Source organism: Dunckerocampus dactyliophorus, chromosome 17 (assembly GCF_027744805.1).
Source record: "Dunckerocampus dactyliophorus isolate RoL2022-P2 chromosome 17, RoL_Ddac_1.1, whole genome shotgun sequence".
Lineage (NCBI taxonomy): Eukaryota > Metazoa > Chordata > Actinopteri > Syngnathiformes > Syngnathidae > Dunckerocampus > Dunckerocampus dactyliophorus.
The window spans coordinates 3,013,719-3,029,953 of NC_072835.1; the positions used below are offsets into that span (position 1 = coordinate 3,013,719).

The 16,235-nt window shown below is 39.9% G+C and overlaps 1 protein-coding gene across 4 annotated transcripts in view; it reads left to right on the forward strand.

Moving 5' to 3' along the window:
* Positions 1–1,527: 1,527 nt before the first annotated feature.
* The window catches only part of strbp (spermatid perinuclear RNA binding protein), a 115,481-nt gene continuing 100,773 nt past the window's right edge, over positions 1,528–16,235 (forward strand). For all 4 annotated transcript variants that reach the window (XM_054758292.1, XM_054758293.1, XM_054758294.1 and 1 more), the window contains exon 1: positions 1,528–1,758. The gene's annotated coding sequence lies outside the window, so the exon portion shown is untranslated. The remainder of the gene's footprint in view (positions 1,759–16,235) is intronic.

The window sequence follows — 16,235 nt, forward strand, 5'->3', positions numbered from 1 at the left end:
CCGTGCTAGTTTGTGCACGCATGTGAACTGTGGCAAAAACATGGCCGACACAACAAACATATGTAGCAGTATGTGTAGATGTACTCTACTTTTATGCTCTAACAGCTGCGGCTGTGGGCAACCTCCTGATTTGTGTGTTTTTTTTTTTATTCTCTCCACCAGCTGGCGGGACAAGAAGCATCCAGCATCTACCTCTGTATGCGCTTTAAAATGTTGCCACTGACCCTCCAATTTTACTTGACATTCAGCATCTTATAAAAGACTAAACTGCATCTGGTGACTCAGTTCAAATTTGGATGCAAAATATTACGTTTATGCATGCAAACGCACACACGCACACGCATGCACACACACGCCTCCTCTATTGTACCTCTTGCAGGTGCTGCTGCAATTAGAACCCAGCAACAGCAAATCTCCTGGAAATTCCCGTTTGAAATGGGCGAGCCTACAATTTTTGGTATCGATCCGATACCAAGTAAATACATGGCCCGTATGGGCAATTTCCATATGTTTTACGTCTGATATTTTTAAATTATTATATTATATTATATTATATTATATGATATTATATTATATTATATTATATTATATTATATTATTTTATACTATATTATGCAAACAAACACAAATATTTTATAACATTACACTTTTAATAGCTTTATTTTTTTTATTAAATTATTTAAATTAACTAATTTAAATCAATTCATTCATGAAAAAATATTCATTAATTTAAATTATAATAAATAATCACAACCCTCGTGTATTTAACAATATTTAATACAACAATATTAGACCAAAATCAACAAAATAATAAAATTCCCTTTTTTTCCATACAATGCAAAGTAAGCAGCCACTGTTGGTCCTCAAATTGTTTGGCTTTTAAAGCCCTCTCGTGTCCAATGACTTATTATTTTAACAATATATGCAATATATTTCAACATCCAAAAAATTACATAGTGAGATAATTTGTGAAAATAAACAAAGAAATCTAAATCTCATAACGTTGCTATGGATCCAGTGCACCTATAGCGTGGGCTGTGTGGGACAGGACGTGCATGTAGGGGGTGGGGGTAGGGTTAGGAGTGGGTGTCATCGTGACATGCAGTGCACCGTCTGCGCATTCTAGAACCCCCTCCCCTCCTTTTCTGGCTATTGATAGTTGCCAGATCCTTGTAATCCCCCCCACCCTGCTCATCTACCGGCCATTAGAGATAGGAGAACTTTATTTGAATTGAGTGGATTGTCGAGGGTGCTTCTTTTATGAATATTGTTATTATTGACATACATGCATGCATACATAAGGCCACGCTATCTGCATTATTTATATCATTGAAAATAAGTATGTATTTTCTTCAGTTCGTGTTTCCATAGCATACACTGTATATCTGCATTTGTTTGTATGATCTGAATGATTTCACCACAAAATTTCTCGTCGTAAATGCAAAAATACTAATATTTGTGTTTATAGTGTGTGCGGCCGGTGTGCATGTTTGCGCATGCGCACTCCGCCCTCCGTTCATTAGAAGGGGCAGCGTTGCTGACTCGTCTTCATAAGAGAAGAAGCAGGAGAAACCAGCAGGCGGCACCGGGCCATCGCGCCACATGAACCCGGTTCCTTATTTATTTTTCCACCTCTTTTTTTCCCCTCTCATCGTCATCGGATTGTTTATTTGTTAGATTCGGGACCCAGGCTGGATTGTATTGTTGAAAAGGTGGCAGCGATCTTCCTTCCTCCTCAGCAGCACAGCAGCTAACGCCGTAAGTTCATTGATTTGTTCCCCGCTTTTTGGGACGCAACTGTGATCTTTCAATGCTTGAATTTAATCCTACACTGTCTTCATTGTTCTTTGCTTTCATTTCGTTAGGCTTTACTTCACCACAAAAAATAAAAAAGAGGAACTGTGCGTGTGAGCAAAAGTTAGCACAGTCCGAAAGTGATTTTTCGAACATTTTTGTCTTGGATAAATAAGATGTTTTTCTTCCCTGGTGAATAGTCCAGAAGAGATGCAAGTGCAAGGCTTTTAAAGCCAATCTTCCCCTGCAGGTGTTTTTTTTTTGACGCTGCACTTCCGCACCATGCTGTCAGATGCCGTCCACCCTGCTAGCATAAAACTACTCACGCTAATGCAGATTGTTTGCTTACTTACACTGATTTAATGCATTCCATCCTATTTTGCCTTGTTCCACGTCGTTTTTACCCTCACCCTCACTGGGACTTTCCTGTCTCAGAATAAAAAAAACAATGTCCTGTGGAACCCGCTTGTTGGCATACCTGTGCGCTTAAAACCAACCGACCCATCACACCTACTGAAATACCGCATAAAACCGCCTCTCTGTGTCTTTTATTCGCATTCTGGTTGAATGAACCAACATTTCCACGGAAGCTACCCACATTATTATACAGTATACGCATTAAAGAGCCCCCCATTGCTAACCAAAACAACAGAACCCAGAGAAAAAACATGCGTAATTATCTGTTTTAATTTGCGCTCCAGTTGAATCCAAAAAACAACAACAAACAACTGTCTGTCTGCATTTGCCTTAACTAGCATTTTGGTTGAATCTAACATGATTGCTATGAAAGCCAAACGCATTATTTGTGCATTTAAGAGACCCGTTGCTCACCAAAACAGCAGCACCCACTGAAAAACTTCCAACAACCATCTCTTTGCATCTTTCACAGTTTTAATTTGTGCTCCAGTTGAATCAAATTCATGAAAAACAACACACAACCGTCTGTTTGCATTTTTATTTGGTTTAATTAGCATTTTGGTTGAATCTAACATGATTGCTACGAAAGCCAAGCGCCTTATTATATGCATTAAAGAGACCCGTTGCTTAACAAAACAGTAGTACTTATTTCCGGTTGATTCACATCCTGTGTTTTTCCCCAAATGTGGTTTTCAGGGCTGCAAAATAAAAGAACAAGAAATGCAGAAGTGCTCCTTTGCCCTGTTAAATCAGCCTGTCGGCATACCTATGTACTTTAACAAGCAGTCCTGTTGCTAACCAAAACAGCAGGACCTACTGAAAAAACAAAAAAAAAATGCCTGTCATGTTCATTTTGTCGTGGTTGCTAAACAATGTTGTGTACGTCCATGTGGATGTCAGCTACACACCTTATCATGTGCATTAAGGAGCACCACTGTTAAACAAAACAGCATCCTGCTGAACCAGCTTGTTGGCATACCTGTGCAAAAGTAGCAACTGCCAGTTTTCCAACCCACCTTCGTGTTCAAAGGTGACTGTAATGTAAGAAGCGACTGATTACCTGACTTTGTTGATGCTGTTCCACATGTGGACATTAAAGAGCTAACCAAAACAGCAGCACCTACTGAAAAAGCCTTGTTTGAGCTTAGCGGCGTATCGTCTCTTTTGCATCTCCCCGTAACAGTGTGGCTTATTTTTCCACTAGAATACCCACCTAAAAAAACATTTCCTCAATATGGTCACCCTTTCTTTCTTGTTTCACATCCTGCTTTTTTTTTTTTTTTCCAAATGTGGTTTTCCTGGCTCAAAATGAAAGAAGAAATGCAGAAGTGCCCCCTCTCGCCATGTAAAACCAGCCTGTTGGCATACCTGTGCACTTCAACCAGCCAGTGCCAGAAAAAGCGCCCTTGTCAGAGTCGAAAGGTGACATTGATGGGAGTAAATGTTGCTAATTACACTGCTGTGCTGTTTTAACACATCTTTGTGACTGCCGCTCTGTTCAGGCCTTGGACTAATGGCTTGTTTCCTTTTGGGTTATTTTTGTTTGCTCTTGCACGCACACGCGCACACGCACACGCGCACGCACATGCAGGCAGTCACACCTGCCCCGCTCATGTAGAAATGTGGGATGTCTTTGTTTGGGACTTGGCTGGCTGATTTATGGCTGTTGCTTGTAGAAGTGGTACAATGTTGCTCTTGTGGCGTGTCTTTAAATATACTGTGGGCACTTGTTCATGTGAGGAAGGCCAGCGGGGCAAGGAGGCTTTTTTGGAATGTTTGGGCTGTTTATGCGTGTGGGATTTACCGTGCTAAAGGGACTGTTTGCAACTGGCTCATGAGTACATTTCTGGAAACCAGGGAATATACGAACACTACCGCCAGCTAGCATCTTTAAAAGAACAGATTGCAAACCATATAGACATTTTTTTGCATAATTACAAATTGAACTGTATAAAAATTGTCTGGTACGTTTTTCGGGCCTGTCACTCACCTCGTGTACACGTACAGTACATGTCCGTAGCGCATAGACACGTGAATCTAACGTGCGAACAACAAAAAAATGTTCCTCCATGGCTTTAACCGCTGTAATATGCGTTTAGGTTGAATCTTAATGGGATTGCTACGAAAGCTACACACCTTATTATATGCATTAAATAGCCTCGTTGCTAACCAAAACAGCAGGACCCACTGAAAAACTATAAACAACCGTTTCTTTGTGTCTTTAACTGCGTTCGCGCGTCTTTAACCGCTGTAATGCAAGACATGAAAATAAGAAATAGAATCCTTCCTGCAGAGAGGATCAGGTGTGTATTTGAGGAACACGTTTATTTGGGAGGAGGCCTTCGTTTATACAAATGCTCGGGTAGGGAATGTGTCAACTGCCTGACAGTTGTTACTTTTACGGGATAGAAGAATCTTTGATATTTCTGAACTCATCAATAAGACGACTCCTCTTTTTCAAAAGCCGTTCTTTGGGAAAATATTTTTGAAAAGAAAATTAATCATGTTTCAATATCAGCAAAATAATAATTGGTAGTAGATTACAATTAAAAAAAACTGTCAGATTTTTGAGTGACAGGAAGAAAAGCTCTGACTCATTTGGGCAGAAGTGCTTTGGCGCCACCTTCTGGTTTATATATAAGGCGCCAAATATAAGGCGTTGCGTCTTTTACGGGCTGCGGGAAAATACTGTAATCCGGTAGTATGCCCATCTTTTATCTTTTTATTGTTAGTAGTTCCTGTTGACAATTTCCTAACATTACTGATGCCTCGTGACCACAATACTCTACAATACCACACCCAACTTGTCTTTCAATATTTTTTGACTAATAGTAGGCCATAGTCAACCACAAACAGCCATCATTTATTAATTCATTATTTTTTTAAAAACCCGATATAGTGAGGTAGCGATATTCAAACCGCGATACAGCGAGGGGAGACTATTTCAAACGTAGCCGCTACCGACTCTGCTAACAAAACACGGAGGAAATCAAATCAAGTGACGGACATTGAGATATTTTGGAAGACTATGGTCAAATTTTCAATCAAATTTGGATTAAATTTTGGTAATTGGAGTCACCATAATCGTGCTATGAAATGTCCATACAGTTTCATCGCTTTGCACTTGCTGCACGGCTGTGAGACCACGTCCATGTGTTTTGTTTGTTTCATGAATGACGCCTTCGTGTGTGTCCACTTCCTCTATTTGGGGAAAGGCATTTATTAGTTCCAGTGGCACATTATTGGCGCGGAGGCTCTATGGTCATTTAGTTTAGTCTCGCATAAGTGCTTACATGACGAGACGGCAGACGTTGATTTATAGCCTAGCATGTTAAGGCATGTTAAATGTTGCTTACACGCTGCATAATTTATCAGCGCTGAAGCTACATAACGTCATTTTTATGTTTAGCTGTTGGTGTTTGGGTGCATTGACTTGTTATGAGAGGGGTTTTAAAGACATTGGATGGATTTATTTGGATAGGCCAAGTGAGGCAGATTAAGGGCATGACATATTGTAGAAAATGCTGAGTTTGCACGGCAACGCTGGGATTTGGATGAGAAATGAACATTATTGATTGGGATGAATTTTGATTGCAATGGCGCTGGGTTGAAACAGGCTGGCATGACAGTCTGGCGCCCAAACGGACGCTGCAGTCCCGTCAGCGAAACCGGAGTCTGCCCGGCACCTCTCAAATTTTTAGCACACGGCAGCACATCTCCCCTTCTCATCTGGCAGGCGAAACGTAGCGCTAATTCAATTGGCTGGCGCGATAGTAAAAGCTTCCCTAATTGGCCGACACGGCGCAGCTGGCTGCCAGGGCTCCGGTAAAGCTTGTCCGTCGGGGTGTTGGCGAGGGGGTCCCAGCGGTGGTGCTGCGGAGCGAGGAGAAAAGTAAACAACGGCTGGCTAGCGTGACTGGGCTATGTTGTTTATGTTGTTCGACACCACAGAAAACACACAGGCTCCTTCTTCCACCCGATCGTATCTCCATGCATAATTGACACACATAGTCCAGCTGGACGGGGTGAGGATTTGTCACGTCAGGAAACGTCTTCCCTTTCCTGGGAATAACGCTGCAGCAGTTCCTGTTTCCTTTCACCTCGGTGAGGAATCCAGCAATGACATCGACAAGACAGTGTGAGAGATGGCCTTGTAAGGTTCCCTCACGCCACGCACGCACACACACACACACACACACACACACACACACACACACACACACACACACACACACACACACACACACACACACACACACACACACACACACACACACACACACACACACACACAGAAATGAATCCTTTCCAGGGTTTGATTTGCCAGCGCCATCTTGTCATGAACTGTTTCCCTTCAAATAATGCAATGGGGACCTTTTTATTATGGGCCTGCAAAGCAAAGCGCAAACACAATTTGGTGCCTTGGTGAAATATTGATTTTGTAATTACTAGGGCTGTCACAAACAGCGCGTTAAGTGCATAAATAAACATAAAGACAAGAAAAACAATAAGTGGATATTCTTATCAGTCACTCAACATAACTCTTACTGCGGATGTACAATTTGATCGGAAATCCCAGAAAATATATTTGTGCAACTTAAATTACTTGGTGTCTTTGAACTTTTCATGGCTCGTAATAACGCCATTAAAAGTGTTTCAAATGTTCTGCTGCTATTAAAGAGGCTAGTGTTAAGCAAATACATTTGATCTATCCTATCTATGCTACCTATCTATGCTATCCTTTAGCATGAGTTAAATTTTCACTTCATTTGGAGCTGTGCTTTGGAGCATACAAATATATACTGTATATAATTGTGTCCTGTCATTTATCTTTTTGTTCTTAAAATACAGTGAAAATGGGCATATTTCACACATAGTTGCAAATGGTGATTAATCATGACTAATTAATTTGAAAACTGTGATTAATTGCATTCAAATTTTTAATCATTTGACGGCCCCAGTAATTACTCCTGCTAAAACCTGTGGCCCCACCCCCCTGTGGCCATGATGAGTGCTGCATGAAGGCAAAGCGTTTCAGTTGGCCAAAGCAAAAATGATGACGTGCAGTGTTGACGCGTGGAATGCGTTGACTTTGACAGTCAGACATCGGAGATGCAATCTGCGCTATCGCTTTTCTGCTGTGTCTCGCTCCGTGTCAGCGCTTGGACATGCTTTTCTCACGCACACACACACACGCGCACGCACGCACGCACGCACACACACACACACGCACACCAGCAGAATGTTGGTAGACATCTTGTCGACGCATTTAAAAACAAACCCTTTTCTTGTCTTCCCACATTTTTCCTGTTATTTGTTCACTTCCACTGCCGCCCCTCCACCACCATCGCGCCCCCCCTCCACCCCCCAGCCAACCCAAAAAATTCTCATGTCCCCAGTTTCTCTGCTTGCTGTGTTAACGCGAGCTTAGAGCAGGGAAATCATAGCTTACCCTCATTCAGGATTCCTGGAAGATCAGGCTACTTAAAGCAAGCAGACCATATTTGGACCGGGACTGGACGTGTGCCAGGTGGAGTCCCGTTATGGTTCAACATGTCTCAGTGCCACAGAGCAAGGCATGGCCTGGGTGGGCTATGAAGATGCTCCCATTGTCAGGAAAAAAAACACCTACCGTCTCTGAGGAAAGCTAATGGTTTGGATCAGGGGTGTCCAAACTTCTTCCCACACGCGAGGGCCACATAGTGAAAAATGACAGGAAGCAACTTTGCCACTTTGATATTTTGTAAAGCAACACACATAGATATGCTAACAAGTTATATATATTAAAAACAACTGTGTCTCAGCCTTTTCATATCGGTCAAAAAGCCACTTTTTCCCCGTTTTTTTCTTTTTGAATTTTTTTTCCCCAAATATTTCAACTTTCTTCTTAAGTAGTTTTTCTTCCTGTAATATTGTGACTTTATTCCAATAATATTTTCAATTCATTCCCAAAATATTACAAAATATTACAACTTTTTCCCTAAACAAATTTTTCCAAAAATTACAATTTTATTTTTTATTTTTGTTCTCATAACATTATGACTTAAATTTTTTTTTAACATTTTAACTCCATGCTACTAAAATGGCATTATTTTAAATTTTTCCTTATAACAAGTTTATTCTTGTAAAATTGCAGCTTTTCTTCTCGTTAGTATACAACTTTCTTTTTCTTAATATTTTGACTTTATTCTCATAAAATTACAACTGTATTTTTCCATTTCTGCTGTTGTTGGTTTTTTCATTTTCTAACTATTTCAACTTTATTCTTGTAAATTTTCTTCCTCTAATTAAGATTTGATTCCCATAATATTTGGACATTATTCCCATAATACTAGAACTTTTTCCCCAACCAAATTTTCCATAAATGACAACTTTATACTGCTTTTTTTGTTTCTTATAATACTATGACTTAAAAAAAAATAATATTTCGACTTTATGCTGCTAAAATGACGTTATTTTTTATTTTTCCTCATAATATTACGAGTTTATGCTTGTCAAATTGTGACTTTTCTTCTCATTATAATAGAACTTTTTCTTCTCTCTCTTAATATTTTGACTTTATTCTTGTAAACTCCAACTGTTTTTTTCCATTTCTGTTTTCCATCTTATTTCAACTTTGTTCTTGTAAATTTTCTTCTTATAATTCTGACTTTACTATATATTTTAGCTTTATTCTCGTAACATTAAAACATTTCCCGCAACCTCATTTTTCAAAAATTACAACTTTATTCACTGTTTCTCATATTACAACTATTTTTTTTTTTTAAGTATTTTTTCTTTCACCTTCAACTTTATGCTATTTTTCTCATAACATTACGATGTTATTCTCTTTGAACTTTTTCTGGGTAGGTACAACTTTTTTCTGTTACTATTCCACAGGTGTGGGCCACAAATGGCACCTGGGCCGCACCTTTGGACACCCCTGGTTTAGCTTATTCTTATAACGTTTAACGCAGTTCCATGAAAGTACATCACATGTTTACACTGGCACCATTCAACATGCATGAAAAGGAGCAGAAAGAAGCAGATCTTAATAGAATACATGAGAAATAATGACTTGTCTGATAATAATGAAAGAAATTCAGCATGAAATTAAACATATTAAATAAACCATATTGTACCTTTTGAAATGACCTCATATTAGTACATGGCTTACGCAAGCCATCCCATCATTTTACTCCACATATTGGTATGCTCAACATTTTTATTTTTCTGATGTTTTAAATCATTTTTCCCTTGCTCTTGACAGAAAACAGTTTTAAAAAAGAACGCTTTAAGATGTTTCATTGTGTGTTTTGGGATAATGTTTTCCCTCTGCTGCTGGTGACCTCTTGACTGTTGTTAGCAGATGAATTGCCGCTTTCATGTTAAGCAGTGGCAAATCACCCCATAATTGGTGGTGGAGATTATCAGCGAGGTTCCCTGTGTGCGCGTGTGTGCGTGTGTGCGCGTGCGTGCGTGCGTGTGTGTGTTTGTGTTTGTGTGTGTGTGTGTGTGTGTGTGTGTGTGTGTAAGATTCCTTTATCTGATTAGGGCGTTTATCTAATAAAGGAGGATTTATGGGATTCAGCTCTCTCGCCACTCTAGTCTGCAAACACTCTGCAGCCCACGCTGACACGTAGACTAGCGAGAGGTAGAGACAGGATCGCCATTAAAGGTGTATAAACTATGTGCTGCAATGCTGTTGACAAAAGCTTGTTGCATTTGCTAGATGCTCATTTTGACTGGCAGAAGTTAGGCTATTTCCTCGTGCAGTGGCTATCTTTTATGCTTTTATTGAATATTCTAATATTTCTTGTATATTATATAAATATGAAATACATAAAAGAGTTTATTTTCTCCCACAAACATAAATACAATAGTGTAAATGTATTCTTTTTTGCATTATGGCCTTTTTGTAATAATTTCCTTTGGGGTTTTTTAAGCTAAACTCATGTGATGTGTTGTTTTCATGACCTCCACTGCAAATCATGGTGATGAATTCAGCCAACTTGTCGTATTTATTTTTTTATGAGGGGAAATAAAGGGATATTTAAAGATTTTTTTTTTATACAAATGTATTTTCAGCATATTATTATTATGATTTTTTTATATTGCTGGATTTTTTTTTCCACCCCAACAAATAAAAATACATGTAATATTGTCTATATTATTTAATATATTCTATATTCTATATTATTTATCAATTATGGCCCATCACAGGGGTGTTCAAAGTTTTTCCACCGTAGGCTGCATACTGAAAAATCAAAGGCTGCGTTGGCCACGTTTACATTTTGTAAACTAACCCATGTAAATATGAAAAGACGTTTTTTATTTTGATAGAAAAACAACCTGTATCCCATCTTTGTGTGCCTAATTTTTCTAAAATTGCAAATGTATTCTTTTTGTTTAATATTATGACTTTATTTTTCATAATATTTTGACTTTACTCGCATAAAATTACTGCTCTTTTTTCCATTGTTGCTGTTTTAAATTTTTGTAGTTTAATTGTATTTTAGAATGTGCATAGGGCCACTAAAAAAACAGCCACGGGCTGTAAATGGCCCCCGGGTCGCACTTTGGACACCACTAGCCTATCACAAAACCTTTGTATGGGGGGGGGGGGGTTGTAATGACATAAATTGTGACACAGTCCCTTAAGGTGGAAAAAAATGGGGTGTCTATTTTATTTTCTTATTTATTGATCGCATTATTTATGAGGATTTTATTTTTTAAAGTTGACGACATTGCTGACAATTAATAGGGGGCCCGGCGTCTATTCCAGGGGAGGCCTCTATGTGAGGAAGTTCATTAAGTTTAGGCTTATGCTAGTTTGTGGTAAACATGCAAAATACCCAGTTTAATAGGGGTGTCACAGGATTTTGCAAGATTAAAACGTGACAACATTTCTACTTCAGACACTAGGCCTGGGATGATAATGAATTAATTAACAAATGAATTAATCACACAATAAATGAAAATGAATGTAATAATTTTACCGGCTTTAATATATTGCCACGTGCATGCGTGTCTGTTTTCCTCGCCTCCCGCCTCCAAACAGGCAGGAAGAGGATTCACTCTGTGCTTTGGTTTCAGCACCTTGCCGCATTTGTTCGATAGAACATCGGCATGAAAGGAGGGAGCCCTTTTGTCAGTCATACAGTCATTTTCTCTCGGTGGGTGGCGGCGGGGCCGCTAGCATACACACACACACACACACACACACACACACAGAGTGCAGAAGTGTGTAACATAGTAGAAATTACATTAGTTAATAGCAATATATTGTCATAACTTTTACAATTTTTTTGTATTTGTACTTTAAATCTCGTCTCGTGTCGTTCTCATAGACCCAATCTATACGGTCTTGTCTCGTAACGTGAGGGTCTCGTGACACCCCTGTTTAATATTTCTAATGATTTGATGGTTTAAACAGGCTGTGTGGCGTAAAAAGGCTCATGTTCTGCGCTGTATGCTGCTTGTTTAGCTGGCCGGGAAGACGGCGGCGGTGGCTGTGATGAGACGGGGTCCTATCGTCGCCGTGGTCTCACTTCAGCGCACACCTCAGCTTGAAGCTCGGTCTGCTGTAACACCGCCGCTCGCTTTGGTTCTTTACATTGTTGGGTTTTGGAAGGTGAAAAAGTGTTACTAAATATGTTCCAGCCAGCTTTGACAGGTAAACATTCCTAATGATTTGTGATGGATGAGAACGGCACCATCCTCATCCTACTGTGGCTTCATCACAACGCACTTTGCTCGAAGTAGTCCTCCCCCTAACCCCACACCCCACCACCACCACCAAATCCAAGCCTGCGGTGTTGAAGATGTTGCAACCCCAAATGAGGCATCGATCGGCAGCCTTGACACTTTGTCAGGGCTGATTGGTGTCTGCCACCACGGCCTGCAAGTGCGCGCCTCTGTACTCCATCTCAATAAGATGCCAGCGCGGCGCTTGGCAGTTTTGTCAGGGATTCTGTGAACTGGGCTCCCCGCCCAACGGAATAAACATGGTCTGATGAGATGTATCGCTGTGAAGGGGGTCACCGGTGGGCCGTTTGAGTGTCTGCTTTCAATGGAGAGGTTCCTAACGAGTGCTATTGTTGGAAAATTACAATGAAAGGCTTGCTCCAATGAAAGACTCGTGTGTTGTTATTAAGACAATTGTGTCCCTACCTAATTTCTTCTTTTCCCCTAATAGTTTCATCTCTTGCTGTGTGTGACGTGTTTGCTGTCCATGGTGCTGAAAGTACTCATTGTCTTTTATTCTCCCCGGTTACCATTAGATTGCTTTTTAAAGGGTCACAGTTACATGATGTACAGTATACATTCCCCTTCTATTATATCCATCACGGTCTGATTTTTAAAAACATTTCTTTATAACGCCACAGCACACAAGAACCCGTTTAAGGATACATTTATTAACTGTTTTCATTTGGGTAAGCTTTGACTTTATTTATGTTGGAATCTTTCTGTTGATTTTATTTTGTCAAATGTGATGGATGGTTATGATTTATTATTAGCGAGGAGCCAACGCATGAATTATACGCCACATCTTCACTTGAGCAAACGTGCCACGGGTTTTGACTTTATTTATGTCTTAGGCGTTCTTTTAATTTGCTTTGTAAAAGGTGATGGTTAGCATGTATAACTGTGGAGGAGCGATTACGTTCATTGTACGACACATTAATTTGAGCGGAACGTAGACAGGGGTTTTGTCTTTGTGGATTTACGTCAAAATGTTTCTATTGATTTATTTTATAAAGGGTGACACCTATTTTAATGAACTGACGAGGAGCGATTGCATGAATTATATGACACTTTCATTTGAGGGAGCGTGTCGCGGGTTTTGACTTTGTTTATTATATCTGAAGCTTTCTATTGATTTATTTTATAAAAGGTGATGTTAGGATGTATAACTGGTGAGAATCTTTCTATTCATTTTACAAAGGGTGACAGCTATTTGAATTAACTGACGAGAAGCGATTGCATGAATTTTATGACACGTCATCTTTGTTTACTTATGTTGGTGTCTTTCTGTTTATTTACTTTATAATAGATGACTGGTAACATATATAACAGGTGAGGAGCGATCACGTTAATTACACAACACTTCTTCATTTGAGCAAGCTTGCCGTGGGTTGCCACTTTATGTCTGAGCCTTTCTATTGATTTGTTTTATAAAGGGTGACAGCTATTTTAATTAACTGGCGAGGAGCGATCGAATGAATTATACGACATTTGAGGAAACATGCCACGGGTTTTGACTTTGTTTATTTACTGTATGTCTGAGACTTTCCATTGATTTATTTCACAAAAGGTGATGTTTAGCATGTACGTATAACTGATGAGGAGCAATCACATGTCTTCAGTTGAGCAAACGTGCCACGGGTCTGAGACTTTCTATTGATTTATTTTTTAAAAAGTGACGTTAGCATAAACAACTTGGTGAGGAGTGATTGCATTCATTATACGACACATCTTTATTTGAGCGAGCGTGCCGCGTGTTTGTACTTTGTGCATTTATGTTGCAGTCTTTCTATTGATGTATTTTATAAAAGGTGATGGTTAGGATTTATAATGGGTGAGGAGCAATCGCATTAATTATATGACACGTCTTCTTTGAGGCAGTGTGGCACGGGTTTTGACTTTTATAAATGGTGACTGGTATTATACATAGGTATCATTTCTAACAGGTGAGGAGTGATCGCACTCATTAAACCACACAGCTTGATTTGAGCAAGCGTGACGCGGGTTTTGACTTTGTTTATGTATGTTGGAGTCTTTCTGTTGATATTTTTTACGAAGGGTGACAATTATGATGATCAACAGGCGAGGATCGATAGCATTAATTATGTGACCTTTCGTCACTGAAGGTCGCCGTGCATTTTGTCTTTGTGGATTTATGTCAATTATCTTTCCACTGATTTTTACATTTTTTAAATATATTGTCATATATTACTGGCCGTGAGCGATTTTGACACGTCTTCATTTGAGAGTGCCGTGGATTTTGACTTGTAAACGAACTTGCTAGTATCGAGGCTGAAAGTGGAAACATCCCTTTTTTCGAGAGACTGCAAGACGTGTGACCTTAATGACCTGTCTGCTGGAGGATGCCAAAAGTTATTTTAGCGCTACCTGGAATGGTGCATCGGACTTTAAAGCTGACTAATCCACTAAATAACGCTTAAAAGCCTCATGAAAACTCAATCAGTTTTGTATTGGCAGGTGCTTGCATATTCCGGCTGATCCTAGCAGGACTTCCCAGCATTTGGACATTTAGAGGACGAGCAACACTTAGTCGTTGAATCGAGCTCCCTCGTTGTCATTTCTTTTGTGGCTGCTCAGCTCTTATGCGGCCACGTCTCAGCCTCCGCTGTTGTAAAACGTGTTTTACAATCATTAAAGCAGCTAAATGATTGCCAGGATGGCAGCTTTACGCACATGATAATGCATCTACATGTGCAACACGGGGTCATGACACTCCGCTGATAACCTATGCAGACTGCAGTCAGTCGCTATAACTGCAGGCGAAACAACACTATTCATTTAGCCGTGTTAATTATGTCGCTTCTTGCCTCTTTAATGTTATACCCTTATCTTTCTCTCTGGCGCTAGCACACTAGTCATCCACACATGTAAGGTGCAAAGGTTGTTTGGATACCTTTTTAAAGCTCTCTGGTGATTAAAGTTTATGTTGGGGTATGTTTTTAGTTGCAGCTTTGCAGCACAAGTTCTAGCTAGGTTTCAGACACATTTGCCTTGTGTCAGGGGTTTTCAGGTGTGGAAAGCTTTAGGAAAATAAAGAAAAACAGGTAAGGTAACTTATGCTTAAAGCCAAAATGAATGATTAATTAACTGGCGAGGAGTGATTGCATGACCTATACAACAAGGTCTTCAGCTGAGCAAACGTGTCAAAGGTTTTGACTTCATTTATGTCTGAGACCTTCTATTGATTGATTTGATAAAAGGTAACAGACGTATAACTGGTGAGGAGCGATTGCATTAACTGTACAACGCATCTGCATTTGAGCGAGCGTGCCGCGTGTGTCTCCTTTTGACTTTGTGGATTCATGTCGTTTTTTCTACTGATTTATTTTCTGAAGTGTGACAGCTCTTTTAATTAACCGACGAGGAGTGATCGCATGAATTATACGACATGGCTTCATTTGAGTGAGCGTTTTCAGGTGTGGAAAGCTTGAAATGGCTTGAAAGTTATATATTCTATTATATCAACAACCGCTTATGTTGACGTCAGTCAGCCAGTAAATGTGCAAGCGATGGCTAATTTTGGATAAAATTATGTCAACAACCACTTATGTCGACGTCTGTCAGCCAGCAAATGCGCAAGCGATGGCTAGTTTTGGTTTTCGATTATTTTGACACTCACTTATGTTAACGGCAGTCAGCGAGTAAATGCGCAAGCAACGGCTAGCTTCGTTTTTTGATTATTTTGGCAACTTCTTACGTCGACATCAGCCAGCCAGTAAATGCAAAAGCTATGGCTAGTTTTAATTTCTTTTATGTCGGCAACTGCTTACGTGGACATCAATCAGCCAGTAAATGTGCAAGCGATGGCTAGTTTCTATTTTGATTTCTATTATATCAGCAACCACTTATGTTGACATCAGTCGGCCAGTAAATGTGCAGGTGAAGCTAGTTTGCCTTTTTGATTTTAGTTATGTCGACAACCGCTTATGTCAACATCAGTCAGCCAGTAAATGTGCGAGCGATGGCTAATTTCGGATTTGATTATGCCAATAACCGCTTATGTCGACGTTAGTCAGCCAATAAATCTGCTTGCAATGGGTAGTTTTTATTTTGATTTTGCTTATGTTGACAACCGCTTATGTCAACATCAGTCAGCCAGTAAATGTGCAAGCGATGACTAGTTCTCTCTTGATTTTGTTGTGACATCCACGGCTGTCGACATTAGTCAGCCAGTTCGCGGGGTGTCGACATAAACGGGTGTAGTCGCTGGGGAAGACGACGCGATGTTCCACACTGCTGAGAAGTCGGCTGAGCTTTTCCGAGGTCTGACCTCAAAG